The 16,306-nt window shown below is 46.2% G+C and overlaps 1 protein-coding gene across 1 annotated transcript in view; it reads right to left on the bottom strand.

Annotated features, from left to right (window-relative positions):
* PPFIBP1 (PPFIA binding protein 1) overlaps nucleotides 1–15,026 on the bottom strand; it is an 85,243-nt gene extending 70,217 nt beyond the window's left edge. Inside the window, 1 exon segment of the mRNA XM_009279036.1 lies at nucleotides 14,954–15,026. The gene's annotated coding sequence lies outside the window, so the exon portion shown is untranslated.
* Nucleotides 15,027–16,306: the final 1,280 nt, after the last annotated feature.

Below are 16,306 nucleotides of genomic sequence, written 5' to 3'. Positions count from 1 at the left end.
GCCAAAGTAGTGCTTTCTGAAATGGAACAGTAATACGCTCTACACAACTACTGTGTTGACCTATAACAATGCTGTTGTAGACCTTACCTAGCAAATTATTTTTTGATCTCCCAACTTTTCCAACTCCATTTTTCAAGCTAAAGTAAAGAGTCTTTGACAGAAGCCCAACCCCTTGACATCGGGAGGCAAGAGAAAAGGAAAATACCACCCAGAATAACTCTCAATTCTATGAAAAAACATTAAAAAAAGCATTGTCCACATGGCAGATCCTTGAGAAAGCCATAGTCTCCTAATTTTTAATCAATTCTTGATTTTTTTTTGGAAGAGAGTCTACCTGGCCATACATTTAACAATGAATAAGGGCAATCATCACTCTAGCTTATCTATCTTCTGGTTCAACAGCCAATGTTAAAATAAAAAGTTTCACAGGTACATGGGGGAGGGGGGGGAGAAAAGAGGAAAAAAAAGGCCAGGAACAGGTATCTTGGTGGGGTAACAACCAGATCTCTGGAAGCGGAGGTGTCCGAGTCATGCAGTTGGCCTTTGGGATTTGTTTTTTGCCCTTTATTAAAACTTTTGACAGTTCCAAATAGCAAGCTCATGTTTCCTGCAAATGTTGCAGGATCATAAATGCATTCAGGCCTCTCATACTATTTTAACGAAATATCAGTTCCTGCTCCTCTACTTGACTTGCAGGTGAAATCTGCCGTTTTAAGGAGATAATCTTAAGCAGCTTTCCGAGAAACATCAAGAATACTAAATTGCCATTTCTGTGCTCTGGTTCCATTTTTTTTTCCCCTAATACTCTATTTAAATTGTCTTTAAAAAGAAAGTGGAGCGCTATCCAAGATGAAGTAGTCTGAAGTGATGTGCTGTATTTTACAGACTGCAAGACCTGAATCAGTACTGTCAGCTAATTAAAAACCTTCAAAAAAGTAGGGGTTTAATTCCCCATGTTGCATTATTGCGTCTAAAAAAAGACTTAGGAAAATAACATGAACAAGACAACTATTAAATGGCATCCCATTTTTCTAAACCGAGGCTCAGTTATCAATGAAACAAACGCTGATGCTCAGCCACACTTCTGACACTTTTGTGCCTGTTTCAAAGCTTCTGCAAACCTATTTTAATGTTACTCAGGCAAAAGCTGCTTAAGATTTATGGAAATGCCTCTGTTTAAGGAGAAGAAACCTTAACTTGCTGTTACTACACTGCAATGTCAACTCTGTCCTCAGCACTGGAGAGCATTCCCAGTTCTGGTCGCCTTCTTCCAACTCAGCACAGCCAAGGACGGACCCCGGGACAAATCCCGTGTCCTGTGCTGATGCTGCAGGAGGTTCTCGCTGCAGCAGTGGTCTCCCTGGGAAAAGATACCACCAGTGTTCGGAGGGTTTCTTTGCAAAGACTGACTTTGTCTGTGGTCCCTTCGGCTTGTAATTGGGCAGGACTAGACTGCCTAAGCTGCCTAACTACCAAACCAGGAGGAAGAAGAGCCAGAGGATGTCCATGTATCTGAAACAGGGGACCCAGCAGTGGAAGGGCAAGGTCAACATCGAAGAGGTGACCTTCCATGGAGGGAAGCAGCACACGCCCAAAGGCAGCCTTGCAGAGTACATAGGTAACGAAGCCAATCTGATCTGACCATGTGCCTGGGGGCCTCGGGAGGAGACAATTAGCATTGACCCTACAATGAGCAACCAGCAAGGGGACCTGTGCCCAGAGGGCAGCACCCCAGCAGTCAGGGCTGCCCTGGGAGCTTGCAGAGGGAAGGAGTGAAACCGACAGATCCTAGGATAGAAGACTTCTTCAGGCCTGAAACCAGTACTGAGAAGCCATGGCCAGACAGCTATGATATTCCTTCCAGCTAGAGGAAACGTTTTCACACGGTCATGGGCGAGTTCCCACACCACAGGCACTCCTCGGGCTATACTCAGCAGCGCTCCTGGTTGCTGAGACCGTCTGCTCCGTATTCACATGACACCCCGCACTGCGGCAGCCTGGCCCAAGGCTCTCCCAGTACTACAGCAGTGTGGTCCAAGGCAGGAAACTTCCAGCTTAAGTGGGGACAGCAATTTTGAACATCTACACAGCAGTCTGCCAACACAAAGGATACGCTGTGAAAAATACACTATTTTCCTAATTCTGGCTGCCAAACTCAAAAGAGCTAACCTGACTGAAGACAGGCATAAAGATGAAGTAAATTGGGCATTAAATCAAAAGAAACAGCTTAGCTAAACCAGCACCCCTGAAGGGCTTAGGTTAAAAGTTGCTCACCTGAGCTGGGACTCCTGTTACTCTGGTCTTCATGGCTATTTTAACAAATTAGCCTACCTGAGGAGAGCACATGTTCATCCACCTGTGCAAACTTCTCACTCATGGGAACTTCGCACCAGTAGGGAAAAAGCCAGAGCTCTGTGTGGAAATAGCATCCAGGAATCTCAAGCGCAGCTCCACACTGCTAATAAGGCCACACTTAGTGCAGATGGATATTCAACTTGTGACTGAGCAATCGTTATCTCGTAAATAATCAACGCTATACCTGTCTGCAGATCTCAAGCAATTAGTCTTCAAATCATTTAGAACCGGGCACAGTATGGGGGAGGGGAGAATCACTAGTTTCCCACTAACACTAGAAAATAATACAATGCTCTTCTGAAGTAAGAAAATACCCGGTAACAATAAAAAAAGAGAAACAAACCCAGTATGCATGCATGCCAAAACACATGGCACCACAAGGACGTCTCCAGTATCTCTGCAACAGCAGTCTGTTCCTTGGAGGTTTCTTGTCCAAGAACTGTGACCCAGCCTGGCGCTCCTTTGCTTGCAAGATCTGCAAGATCCCAAGAAGCTGATGTGGCTGCAGGCCAGCGACCTTGTGCTATGCCGTGCTCCAAAGAGCCGTATGCAAATGCCTAACGAGAGTAACATGACTACACACGTCTCCTCTCCTATTGTAATGCCAGCAAGGCTCCAAACTTGTTCTAGATAATACTGGAGATAGCAACTCAGCCCTATCTTGGTGCTCCATGGTGTGGATCATGGCATTCACTACAGCTGTCATAATACACTGTAAATTATACACAACACACACTCTTAATAATGCAAACCTCAGAACTGTCTACAGATTTTGCGGTAGCAGAAATTAACAGACGTTGACAACTATCAGATAGTAGAAGCATTAAAGGAGACAGATGTAGTCCATTTCTACTATTTGTTGTGTACATACATGGTTTCTTGCCATCATAACTGACTACACTAATAGTTTCTTCTGATGTTGTTGGGCTTCTCTTTCCCATTCTCCCACCAGGCAGTTATTTCAGTTGCTCAAAGCAGCGCTGCCCCTACTTTTAGTGACAGTGGATTATCCCTGTCTGACAACTCCCCAATGAACATGGAAGCATAACCTTAACACCGCACCCAGGCACCAAGAAACCCCTTGGCACCAGACATCTGATCCAGACAAGCGCTTGTGGAAACTACCCAGAGCACATGATACCACATTCGTGCTGCTCCGTGCACATCACTCCTCCTACTTCTCTGCCCAGAGCACTGCAGCACAGCTGGCAGAGGTCTTGTGAACAGGAGCACAGCTGCAAAGAAGGTCCCTAAATGAAATGACAAGATAGGCTATAAAGGAGCAGGAACATGCAAGTGAGGGCAAGGCTAGTTACCCCAGATACTCATAGGATGCAAAGGTGTTAACTTCTGAAAGTGTCCAAAACTGCAAGGGAAGCAATAAACAGTAGCAAACTGTTGTACTGCGAAGGATCAGAAGCAGAGGGAGGAGAGGAAAGGCAAGGCAGCAATAATGGAAGTCTGCGCCAAGGTCTTGGACGGAAAAGCACCAAATCCACAGAGGCTCCTGCGAGCACTTGGAAGCTGGCAATTGCAGACTGCCTTTGCTCTGTCGCCAGACTATTTTGGGGCTGAAACACTGATAAGACAACAAAGCTCTCCCCCAGACAGCCAGAGATGTGGCAGAGTGGCATCCCCCACCTGGCGGATTTTCATCCCATGCTGGGAGCAGGGAACAGATCCAAAAGGGCACCAGAGCAGCCATCAGCTTGTGTTTTGGTTTTCCCAGCAACGCTGCGGCACCTGATGGGATGTACAACCCTGTTTTCTGTCAGCACATGGTCAGGAGATGGCTGTTCACTGTCCAGATAGGTGGGCCCAGGAGAACCACCACAGCTGCTTTACCACTGCCGTTGCCTGGTGGACCTCCGGCAGCACGACACCCAGGGCACATCAAGTCTCGACCGCTCGGCATCAAGCCAAGCAGGCAAACCAGCCAAAACGCCCCTGGCACCGAGCCTTGTGAGTGAGCGCAGCCAGGAGTGGTTGCCCAGTCCCACAGCAGAGCTGAACTTTCAAAATATTTTGAACAGCTCCTTATCAGCAAAGCGGCTTTACACCAGCTCAGCACTTCACAGTGTTTATAATCTGGTCCCCTTAAATTGGATTGACAACCTAGCTGAACCACAGCCTGAAAAAGAGACAGTCTCTCCGTCGGCACAGGATCTTTTCAGCAAGACCCACCCAGCCTGAGATCAGCAAGTTGCGTAAGCCCACATTTGATGACAAGCATGCTCCTAATGCCACTGAAGTCAATGGTACCGGGAACATGTTTAACACTGGCTGCCTGTTTGACTAAGTGACCAAAACAGGACCTCAAAATACAGATCCTGCCAGCTTTGTGCAACCTGTGGGAGCTTTCAGTAATACCAGCCCCCTGTTATAAGGTCCACAGTAAAATACCAGCTCTGCTCACCTTGACTGACTTCAGTCCATCAGCCGCCAGACATGACCTCTGCCACAAACCGAACACAAGCAAGTCCCTACAAGCATCCTGATTGTTGTGGCTACAATCTTCCTTCCTTCTCCACTTAAGAGGCACTACCAGAGCACAGCTACGGTGAGGGGAGGTGGGCCCAAGGGAAACGCTGAAGTTACAAAACTCAAATCAAGTCTGCAACAGACGTTCTCTTCCATTACTGATCTTGCTCCAGATCACTCTGGTTCAGTGTGACACCACCATCACACAGAAAAGCAACTTCTTTACAAAGATATTTCTAGGTAAAATTTACTTAAGGATATATAGAACCGCTGTGACCCATAAGCTTGACTCCACACAGAAAACAAAACAAAAAATACTCAGTGAATCAGGGCAAACAGGGCTGCTCTATCGTATGACAGAGCTCACAGGCTGGGAGAGCAGGCTGCGCCGGCAGAAGGAACGAGCTGGGGGAAGCCTCCACCGAAGCAACTGGAAGTCTGGGAGGAAGCTCGCCCACCTGCCCAGCATACAGACAGCAACTTCGCTAAAAGTTAACAGCCTTTGCCACTCATGGTGAGGAGCAAAACACTGGCCACTCAGTCATCAACGTGCAGGGACAGCCTGCAATATCAGTCTTGTTAGTTTATCAGGTACTGATTATTATTAGCTATTGATGCTTAAATGATTATTAGTTTCATTGTCATTATTTAAAATAAACAGCTATTAAGGGTATGAGAAAATAAATCTCCTCCAGGAATAGGACTGTTGGCTTGGTCAAGCGAGGAAGGTGTTTCAAGACTTCCGAGCTCTTGGATGATGCCCACCTGCCACAGCAAGGATGATTCCACTCCCAAAATGCACATCTTGTCCTTGTCAGTGCCACTCACTGTAGGTCTCTGAGGAACAACTCCATCTCCCTCAAACCAGGCGTTTGGTGGTGGGGGATAAGCCTAAGTCCCTACTGCTTTATGTACCTCGAATCAGTGTGCACTGATCTGCTCAGGGGGGAGGAAAAAGAAGAAAGGATGTTTCCCAACCTACCGCCTCATTACACACCTCAGTACAGGTATACCAGAGGAGAATCAGGCCTTCAGAAAAAAAACAAAGATAAGAGAAAATATGGCAATCGTTGTGCTATCCTAATGAAACAGACTAAATTCTCTGGCCTTACCATTACATTAAACACCAGATGATTCAATGGAATTTGATCTTCCCTCATGAGGCAAGGCTATTTCCTCTCCTACTTTCTTACAGTAACTCAGATTTGTCTATGTCCTATTTTTGGTATCTAAATTAAGAATATTGCTCATAACCAGATTATATGGCATTTATTCTGAAGAGTAAGAGATACTGATACAGCTAAAAACTTAATATAAACACCCTGTGGATGTAAGCCATGACATTTATATACCGGATTAATAAGCACTAAAGAGGAATTTCTGATGTAGGGCACATGACCCTCCCTTCATTTCAAAGGCAATTATTTTAATACCATGATTTCAAAGTGTGACGTGTCCTTGAAAACGCTTGCAGACAGACAGCTTTATCAAAAAAGCTTCCAAATCCTGAAAGGACAATTTCAGGTGCATCTCCAGTTTTAAGATAAGAGAACACCTGGGAGTGAGTGTATGGGCTGGCCAGCAGATAAGCAGGCTGAGACAAACATCAATTTTATGCAGTATGGATCTGAGCCTCCCTTAGACAAACGGAAAGGCTTGGGGAGATTCGACACAGAGCTCCTGCTTCAGCCCATCTCTAGCTGTAACCAGCACCACTCGCACTGCCGTCGCTACCAGTGGAGCACTGCTCCGTCCCCAGTCTCTGCTCCCAGCAGATTTCTGGAGCGGTCTCGCTGCTCAGAGCAGCCCTTGCCTTTCACACCTTGTCACCTACTTCTTGATATTTTCCAGATACCTCAACCTAGAAGCTACTGCCTTGTTAAATTCAAAAGGGCCAGCTTATAGCTTTAATCACAAAAGAGAACACAGCCAGGGTCCCCAGTTATCACTTGTCAAACCTGGTCAGTGTCAACTCAGCCTTTCAAAAACAGGCGAAACGGAGAACTGGCCAATTTGTTGTAAGGAGAGCTGAAAAGGTGACAACAGCTGTTCTTCCATTCAAGACCTTAAAAGTTCCCAGCGCTTTCTGACAGCAGTCTGATGCTCCAGGCAAAAAAAAAAAGCCCTATCCAAGCCCTTCTGGGCAAGAGCCGTCCACACACCTGGGCCATTGCCTCCCAGTCCAGGGATGCCCCAGCCGGTCCCAAGGGAAGGCACATGCCTGCTGGCATCCTGCATACCCCACGGCACAACACAGCTTCCTCCTGAAGCAGTAGGTGAGATGGCTTCCCTTAAACATCGACTCATACCGCTTAATTTTGCAATCAAAGATCATCACCTGTCACAGTAATCGTAGTCGTTTCCCAAACTCACCCCGAATCCCAGAGTCACAGTACTACAGACATACTATGCCAGGTGAAACTCTAAGAAAGGGGGCAACAAGAAGTCCAGCTATCATGCAAGGTTTGCACGTGAGGGTGTGGGGATATGGGCTGTTGGGCGGGCAGGTTTAACATGGAAGTTGCAAACTTAAGATCTTGAAAGTGAAAAAATACTCTGTGTTCCCTTATGTTATTTCAGAATGGAATTTCTTAGTTATACCAATAAAACTGGGGAGGGTAGTAATCAAGTTCACCATGGGGAACCACACTGGCTCAGGTACCTATCCCAATACCTGCCCCCTGTTTCCCTCTGGCCATAATCACCTTCTGGCTGCCATCTCCCACTTCTTCTTTCCTTCCTTTCAAGCTGATGTCCCCTCTCCCACTACCCTTTTCCCTCTCCTGATACTTTCCTACTCCCTCGAGTGCCCATGACATTTGTGATTTGCAATCAACCCGTAATACATGACAGCTTCTCCCTTCTCTTTGCTGCTTGCAAACAGTTAGGAGGAAGCATGAAAAAAAAACAACCCCAAAACAAAACACCCCATCCCAAACAACCCTGCCCTCCGTTCTCGTGCCTGGCACAACCACAGCCACAAACAGGCGATGGCAGGAAAAGTCCTTTTCAGCCCTGTGACTACTGTGTTGGACCTTGGGGCGATGGTGCTCCGAGGAGCAGCCACCACGCCGGGCCAGGCACAGCATCCAATTCTCAAGGCTCTGCTGAGCAGAAGGACATGCAATTCTTCTCACAGTTGAGAAGTTACCTGAGTTTTGGTGGATATGCATTGGGGGTAAAAGGAGAAGGAAGAAGTATCCAGATAGTCAGGCAGCTCCCTCCCTCTCTTAATTTCAAATACCCAAGGAACACACAGAGATACTAAAGTATCTCAAAAGTATTCCTTGGTAAGGGTATCAGCGTGATCTGAGCAACTTGCCCTGAACACATTCTTGGAAGCACTCACCATTTTTGGATGCAATACCTCAAAAAATTACAAAACACAAAATTAAAAAAAATAAACACAACAAAACAGCCCAAGGCAAACATGCAGCTCCCCACACACTGAGCTGCTGACGTTTCTTCTAAGCAGCTGAAATCAAAGTCTAGTGAGAGAAGTTGTCAGATGACAAAGGAGACACACAAAGACACCATCACAAGTACTCGCACCCTGCAAGTAAAGCATGAAAGCCTGCATACCAGCTGCTCTGCACTTACTGCTGCAAAGTCCAGGTCCCAGCCCAACCCAGATGGCTCTCCAAGCCCAGCAAGGGAAAAACATCCAGATTCGTGGAAAGCCACATTCAGCTCCTCAAAAAAATCAGCTGACAAGTAATCAGCAGTTTGGGCATCATGAGAAACACTGGATGAAACCAGAGTGCTGTGAGCATGCCATGGCTCAGTACAGCTCTGCTGCGCTGGAAGGGAGCACGTACAAATGAGGTATCAGCTACATAAGAAATTCAAAGGAAAAGAAAAAAAATACTGGCTATGATACCTTGGTGCTGCTGTCCATCGTTGAAGGTCTCATCTAAGGCATCAGGATATCTGTCCCACTCATCAGAAACAGAAAACTAAATACAATCTTGGAGTTATATCCTGAGCCCCTAAAAAAGGCTCAGCAAAGTTTTGCATCCCCAGATAGAGTGTGTGGCTGAAGACAGCTGCCTTCTCCAATGCCTTCACTAGCAGGGCACGCCCAGAATAAAGTTGTGTTAAGTCATGCAAGACTTTCGCCAGAAAGTTTATCAAACAAGGCATCTGAAGCCAGCCAGAAGGCAGCCAGGGAACCTCTGAGAACCTGCGGAGAAGCAGCCATGGGATTTTTCCAAGGAAAGATGAAGAAATTATTCATGGGATTTCCGTGCTCCTCTGCACCAAGCCACTTTTCACCAAGCAGATTATCTGTCCTCCCCAAGAGGACTAAACTGTTCTAGCGCTGCCTGGTGCTCCAAAGCACCTTTGTAAAAAGCCAAAATTCCTGAAAAAAGAAGTTTTAACTAACTTTGAACAAGTAGTCAACAATATTGTTACCATGACTTCCTCTGTAACAGAGTTCGTAATTCCACAGTTCACTACTTACAGCACTCACCTTTTCTATATGGCACGCAACACATTTGGGGGTCTTGTCAGTTAATTAAGCAGCTGTAAATCTACACCAAGCCCTATAGCCTAGTGCAGTTGTATAAAATTATTTCTGCAAATGAAGTAATCCCAGACACCACTCTGAGCCAACAACTTCCACCAGAGCCCACTAGGGGGGAAAAAAAAAATCCTAGCGTGGCATGTGGTAGGTGAGACAAGGAGGATTAATTTCTATATACGCTGCATGTTAACACAGTCCCCATTTAGGATGCCTCACTTTTCCCATCTCAGTCCCAGCTGGAAAACAAGAGCGGGGGGACACCACTTCCAAGTACTACAGAAAAGGTTTCCACTGCTTCTGGTTCAAGGTGGAAGAGGAGGGAAGGAGCAGAGAGATCCCTCAGCAGGTGGGAGGTGAGCAACATCCTCCCCAACAACCCTAACTCAATTCACACGCTGCTTCGCCTTTATAAACTACAGACAATTCCTCACATACCTCCAACCACACACTGAGAAGTGACAACCACATCAGTAAGTTAGACAATGTATTTAAAAACAAACACCAAAAAACCACCACCACCAAACGCACTTAACTAAATAGTTAACAAGGTTAGGCAAGATCATTAAAGACAAACAGCTCTCCCTTTCTTTTTGTTGCTGATGGGAATCAAACTTACTTCCCCCCCCCTTTAGTTTAAACAAGAAAGAGGTGTGGTGCTGTTCTAGTACAAGTCAGGGAGCCGGGACCTCAAGTTGATTTTGCTTCTCCTCTCATGGCCTAAAATCACTTGACTTCTTACTCATTTCCCCCATCTGTAAAATGGGGCAAATAATAATTAGAAACTACTACACAGTGTTATAGAAATTATTCCATTCATAGCCGTATAGTTCTTTGAAGATGCAAACAAAGTGCCAAGCATTATTACTAGATGATGAAATGGTATTTTTTCTCCCCCAAGCTATATAGAGGAAGAAAAAAAGCCATGCAAACAGCCAACTGTATTCCTAATGAGATGCAGTACTCAGAAAGTGGGACATCTTAAAACAGATTGGACAATCTTCTTCCAGCTCACAAAGATTATTCCCAATACATAAGCCTCACAGGGTTATAAATGCAAGAAAAGAAACGTATCATTTGCCCAGGTTTCTGCAGACAAAAATAAGCTTGCCTAAATAAACAGGGAAAATGTACATTCTCAGTCTTGAAGAGAGCAAAAATAATTTCTCCAAGAAGTAAGGGAAGAAATTAAATTAGATTTGAAAGCTTTGTGGGGGATGAATTTTTATTTTCTGAATGTAAAGTGACTGTCAGGACTGGGAAAGTCAATTAAATAAAAAGGACCGGATGGGAGGGAGGCACGGAAATGCAGCGAGCAACAGAGAGATCACATGCTAGATAAACAGGGCAGTATGCTAACAATTTACACAAAAATACAACTCCCTCTCTCTCTGCAGAGATTTATGTATATTAGAGAGCCACCATCAGTACTGTGGGTGAGCGTAACATTAAGTTACATTAACATTACCCAAACCACATCACATAAAATGTGAAGAGCAAAAGGGTAATAATATAGTGCTTTCTGCAAGCAGCAATATTGCCCCTCTGAAGAAAGGGAGGAAAAAACAACCAGAAAAATCCTCCCTCCTTCCATCCCCACCAATGCCTGCCAGGGTGCCACTCTCCTTCCCCATCCTCTCCAGTTTGAGGATCATTGCTCAGCTGACGGGCTTACACGGGACAGGAGGTATCATTCACACAAGAGAAATGTTAACTCAAAAATAAACAAACAGATCTGCGGTTTTAACTCTTGCCGAACCCAGCAGTGAGTCAGGTCAAAACTGGCCTTTCACATCAGTACCCCCACGTCATTTAATGCCCTAATACTGCTCTGACAACATACTGGGTTATGGCAGGAGGAGGTCTGGGCAAGGGGAAGGCACCACATTTCCTACAAATGAGGAATTTTACCTTGCACTGGACCCTTTGCTGTGCAGCAGTCTCGGGTAACACGTCACCATGAAGGCAATACCCCCATACTACGCACCCTGAAGCTGCGGCAGCGTGAGCTGTGCCATGCCCCACGCCTGCCACACTCCCGTGCCCTGGCCCCGATGGGCCTGTGCCCCATGCCTGCCCCGGCACGCACACCACAACCCCTCTGCTCCAGCAGCCAGGCAGGAACGGGACTGGGGGTGGCCTGGGGCCCCCCCGTGCCCCAACTGCAGGCAGTGTTACGCCTCCCATAAACATACAGAGCAGCCACAGGCTCTGGGGAAACGATTTAAATTATTACTATTTTGAGCATATTTCAGTTTAGCACAACTATTAAAAGCCCAAGAGAAGCTGTGTGTGGGCTAGACCCTGCAGGACACGTCATCAAGTGCTAATAAACACAATAATGAGACGTACACAGAAGTAGCCTTGTACTTCTTTCCCTCCCATATTCAAGGTGACATTGGAAAAAAAAAACCTAACAAATACTAATTTTTGCCTTTTGCACACAGACCCTGTAACAGGGTGGACTGGACACGTGCTATTTCAGTGCTGCATGTGCATGCTCCATCTCAGCTTTGGACACCCAGACAATCTGCCGCCACTGAGTGCAGACTTTAACTCAAAGCAGTCCCAAGAACTGGTGGAGCGAGGTGAAGAGGTACCTGAAAATCTACGCAGATTTTGCTAGGGAAGAGCAGCAGCCGCAGGAATTATGATTGGATCTGGCTACATGGACATAGCCAGGTTTTTGTGTCTTCATGGCACCACACTAAAGCAGCTCTCTCTGCTAAGGCTTATCTTAAAAGCCTTATTTAGCTTCTCTGGATTATTTATACACACCGCCTTACCGTGGGCCACGGTTGGACTGTCAGCACCATGTTTAACACAGTGCTTGCTAGAGAGGGAACAACAGGATGGGAATCCATGCTTCTATGGCTAAATAGAGGCAGCAGGCAGACACCGAAACTCCACTCGAAACATATCGGCGTATTCTGTGTGGCGAGATCGGAGCTCAGACATCTGGGCTGGGCTGAACTTGGTGCAACACAAGGAGAAAGCCCGTGTTCCTCCCCCTGGCTGGGAGAAGCAGACAGAAGCCTGAAACACAGCCCACTGCTCCTGTCAATGCTGAGTCAGGCACAGAGATTTCTTGCCATCTTGTTAGGAGAGGCTCTTATTTGTTTGTTTAATGGTGAAAGCAAGCAGCAGCCGGAGAAATCAGCTCCAGCTTTCCGGACCGATTGCTGAGGGCAACGGGTCTGACTTGAACAGCATGCCTCCAAATACCAGAAACACGCCAGTGCCAGAGCTATGGGAACGGAGAAAGGAGGACTGAGCACCTGCTACTACAGCCTAGGATGGACATGGACACACACCCCTTCCCAGGAGCAACAGCACAAGTGACAGGGAAAACAAAGCGGATTTAGGTCCCAAAACTTCTGCTGCTCCTGGGGAAGGGAAACCAGCACAGCATCTGGAGAGCGAAGAGAGAGAGACTTCAGTGAAGGCAAGACATTTGCATGGTGATGCCAGCAGATTGAAAGTCTCTAAACACACATCCAGCAGAACATGGCTTCCAGCCAACATTGGACTTTTAACAATGTTTTTACAAACACAACTGACTCAAATCCAGCTGAAGTGCAGGGCCAGCTGAAGTGTAATCCCAGCAACTCTGATAAGCAGCAATAAAAATGAAGAAATGTGACCAGAATAGGAGACAATAGGTGATAACCACTGCTGGAGCCAGCAGACCTCTGACTAAAAACCCAGGGAATAAAAGCATTTGGCACTGGAGTTTAGGGTTCCTGACAAACAGGGAACAACACCCACTTCTTTCCAGGTCCAGTGCAAGACCCTGGGCAGCCTGTGAATCCCAGAGGGAGTTCACACACAGTGATTTACTGTGGGAAGGGTTGGAGATCCAAGAAGAGGCGCTCCAAAGGGAGGAAGAGAAGGGAAATAACAGTTTAAATGAGACACCAGTCCTCGCATATTGCGGGCCTGCAGCTGGGCTAGGGATGCAGGACAGCACTAGGGAGCAGCAATGACCAAAGCCAGGAGAGCCCCGAGCCCTCGACGGCAGCACACCATTGGTCCTGGGCAGCAGAGGAGGTGCTTACTGTCCTCTCCAAAGCCCAACGTCTCTGCCAGCAAACCTGTGCATGCAAGGTGGGCACCCTCTTGGGTCACAGGCTTTTAAATGTTGTGAGGAACAGCAGCCACCACTGACCATCTCAGTTGGCCCCGAGGCAGCACAGGGAACATCAGGGTGCGCGGGCTGCAGCTGCATATGGTGTATGGGGGAACAGGAGGGGGATCCAGCCCATCCGCCACAGAAAGCATAGACAAAAAGGCAACAAGTCCCAGCTGGAGTGGGGAGACAGTCTTATGAAGCACAAAGACAGCAGTCGAGAAGAAGCCCAGTACAGCTGTGGGACAGAAGCTGACAGCTGACACAGGTAGACTGTCAAGGGCCCTGGACAGGTGAACAAGTAAGTGGCCAGAGCCTTATGTAGATACATCACAGGAAAGGAGGTACACTTGCTTCTCCGGCAGGCTAACACACACCACCTCAGAGAGGATGGTACAAGCAAATGCCACGCTCTTCATCCAGTGGTAAGACAAGGATAAGGGGTTCAGACATGAGAGCAGTTGGAGGGCAGCAAGCCACGACGAAGGATGCAGCATACTAGTAGATGTGGGTCTTGGCAAGCGTTTGTACAGAGTATGAAACAGAGCAACCACATGAGTCAGAAGGAGACACCCAGCAAGCAGCTGGGACCTCAGCAGTGGTGTTACGGGGCAAGCACATCCCAGCCACGGAGTGCATGGCTGAAGTGCAGATGCAGCAACTTGACCCAGCTCTCCACATGAAGAGCCAGTTGGAACTTAGGATGCTAAATCATGCTAGATCATACTGTAATATCCAAAACAAAGTAGATGAGGGATAACCATTCCCAAGACAAGACTGCCAGCTCTGACATGCACTAGGCTACTTGAATCCAATCAGTCTAGACCGAATGCAAAATGCCGCTCCTTGAAGTCAACTAAACTGGGCCATTTCCAAGGGGTAATGCAACAGATAGTCTATTTTGTTGAACGCGTTTTCACATAAACTTGCCCCCATAATCTGAAAGCTCTTGGCAGCTTCTCTGCACGTTGCCATAGACCTGCCAAGTCAGATTAACTGCACATGCACAGCACAGCTGCATCACGCAGTCATGGCAAGTCCAGTGGGCCTCGTACTGGAGCACTGGCACTGCTTGAGCCCATCATATGCCACAGAACAGCTCCAGTGGTCATTTCAGTTTTATTTCTTGGATAATCAAAATATACTTCATTACTTTGCCACAGTCCATATGTTAACTCCAAAGCCACTGTCTTTAAAATGTGGAAAGCCTCCCTGAATCTAAACAGCGGTTCAGACTGTGTTAAGTGATGGCTATCCTTTAAAAGATACCAAATAAATGGATGTCTATACAAGCAGAAGCAGCATGACATTCTTCTACAGCTGCTGCTGGAAGCCGTATACAGCATAATTTTAATAACATTTGAAATAAAAGCCTAAAGGAGCTGTTGTGTAAGGTATCAAGCAAAAAAACAGCAGATATGTAGATATTAGACATCAGCGATGCGGTGGGTTAGATTACTCACCCAGAGGAACAGACTTAATGCTGATCTCTGCTGTCACTCTTGAGCAAGTACCACTGATGCATATAAACTTCTGACACTGAAAAGAGAGAAATAAAGAATTTAATTAATCACTACAAAGTCTGAGGTGACTTAACAGTGATATCTTACAAAAGTTTATCATCAAGTAACACAGGATACAGGAAGCACAGTGGATGACATACATAACAGCATTTAAAAAAGCCAATACCAAGACATTAAAGGATGACAACTGATGTACAAAGAGGAAATGAGCTTGAGCTTGTTATTCCAAATAATTCCCAGAAACATTCTCTCTCAGTATTTCTACATTACATGGTTGGCCTGTGCCTGCCCTCCACCTTCCCAGCTGATCACACATGTATAACACAAAATGAAGAAGGTGAATGACGCCTTGCAAGGCTTCCTTCTCGCTATTGTGACCTCCAAAAATCCCAACCAGTCACCCCACGGCATGGAACGTCTAGAGATCAGAGCGTGCAGTGAAGCCAGTGGAAGTCAGAGCAGCCCATAGTACTGAACCAACCCTGCAGCTCGTTCCCAACAGCTGTTCCTGAGTCTCTTTACTATGACTATTTTGGGAAATCAAAGATGTTCTCTGCTACTATAGTTTGACAGAAAGTTTTAGTCATGGATACTCCCATCTACAGATTGTGGTCAAAATAAGAGCTATTTGGTGTGGGAAGCTTGACAAAATTGTTCCGGGAGAAGGTTCTGGGTAAACTTTGAATTTGAAATGCAAAAGGGAAGTTTGGGGAATAAAACTCCAGACCAATAACAAAGAACTTCCAAACCTAGGCAATTACATGAGCTCCCATTAGAAGAGACTTAAGAATCAGTAACTCATATATGAGTGCTCAGTGAAATACAGCTGGTAGAAGGATTGAAACAACCAGGAACACTCCAGTGTACCCCCACCTGGGACACCGCGCCGGCACACTGAGATGCTGCTCTGAACAAAAATCACACCAAGAGCAAGAACAGATCTTGCCAAATTGACAGAAGTTTAGGACGAGCAAGCAACATGATCAGAAAGCAAAGAATCGGCTCCAAAAAAATGTAGGGCTAAAGAGACACAGACTAACTAGTTGTTGACTTGGGACAACAAAGACCAACTGCAAATATCCAGAAGATGTAAACTAGAACAGAGAGAATTCAGCCCGTGCATGACTGGGAGATAAGCACACAAAAAAAAAGCATTTTCAGCTCTAGATACTAAAAAGCTGTAATAGATGGTCTCAGGGCACACAAATGATTGGGTGCTCATTGCTTCTTAGAGCAGTTTTTTTAGACTAGAGTTAACAAAAACACTAGGGAAAAAAAATTACACAGAACACA

The sequence above is a fragment of the Aptenodytes forsteri genome, unplaced genomic scaffold, assembly GCF_000699145.1.
Source record: "Aptenodytes forsteri isolate BGI_AS27 unplaced genomic scaffold, ASM69914v1 Scaffold241, whole genome shotgun sequence".
Lineage (NCBI taxonomy): Eukaryota > Metazoa > Chordata > Aves > Sphenisciformes > Spheniscidae > Aptenodytes > Aptenodytes forsteri.
The sequence above is the reverse complement of the archived record's forward strand: the minus strand, read 5'-3'. Positions and strand labels throughout refer to the sequence as shown.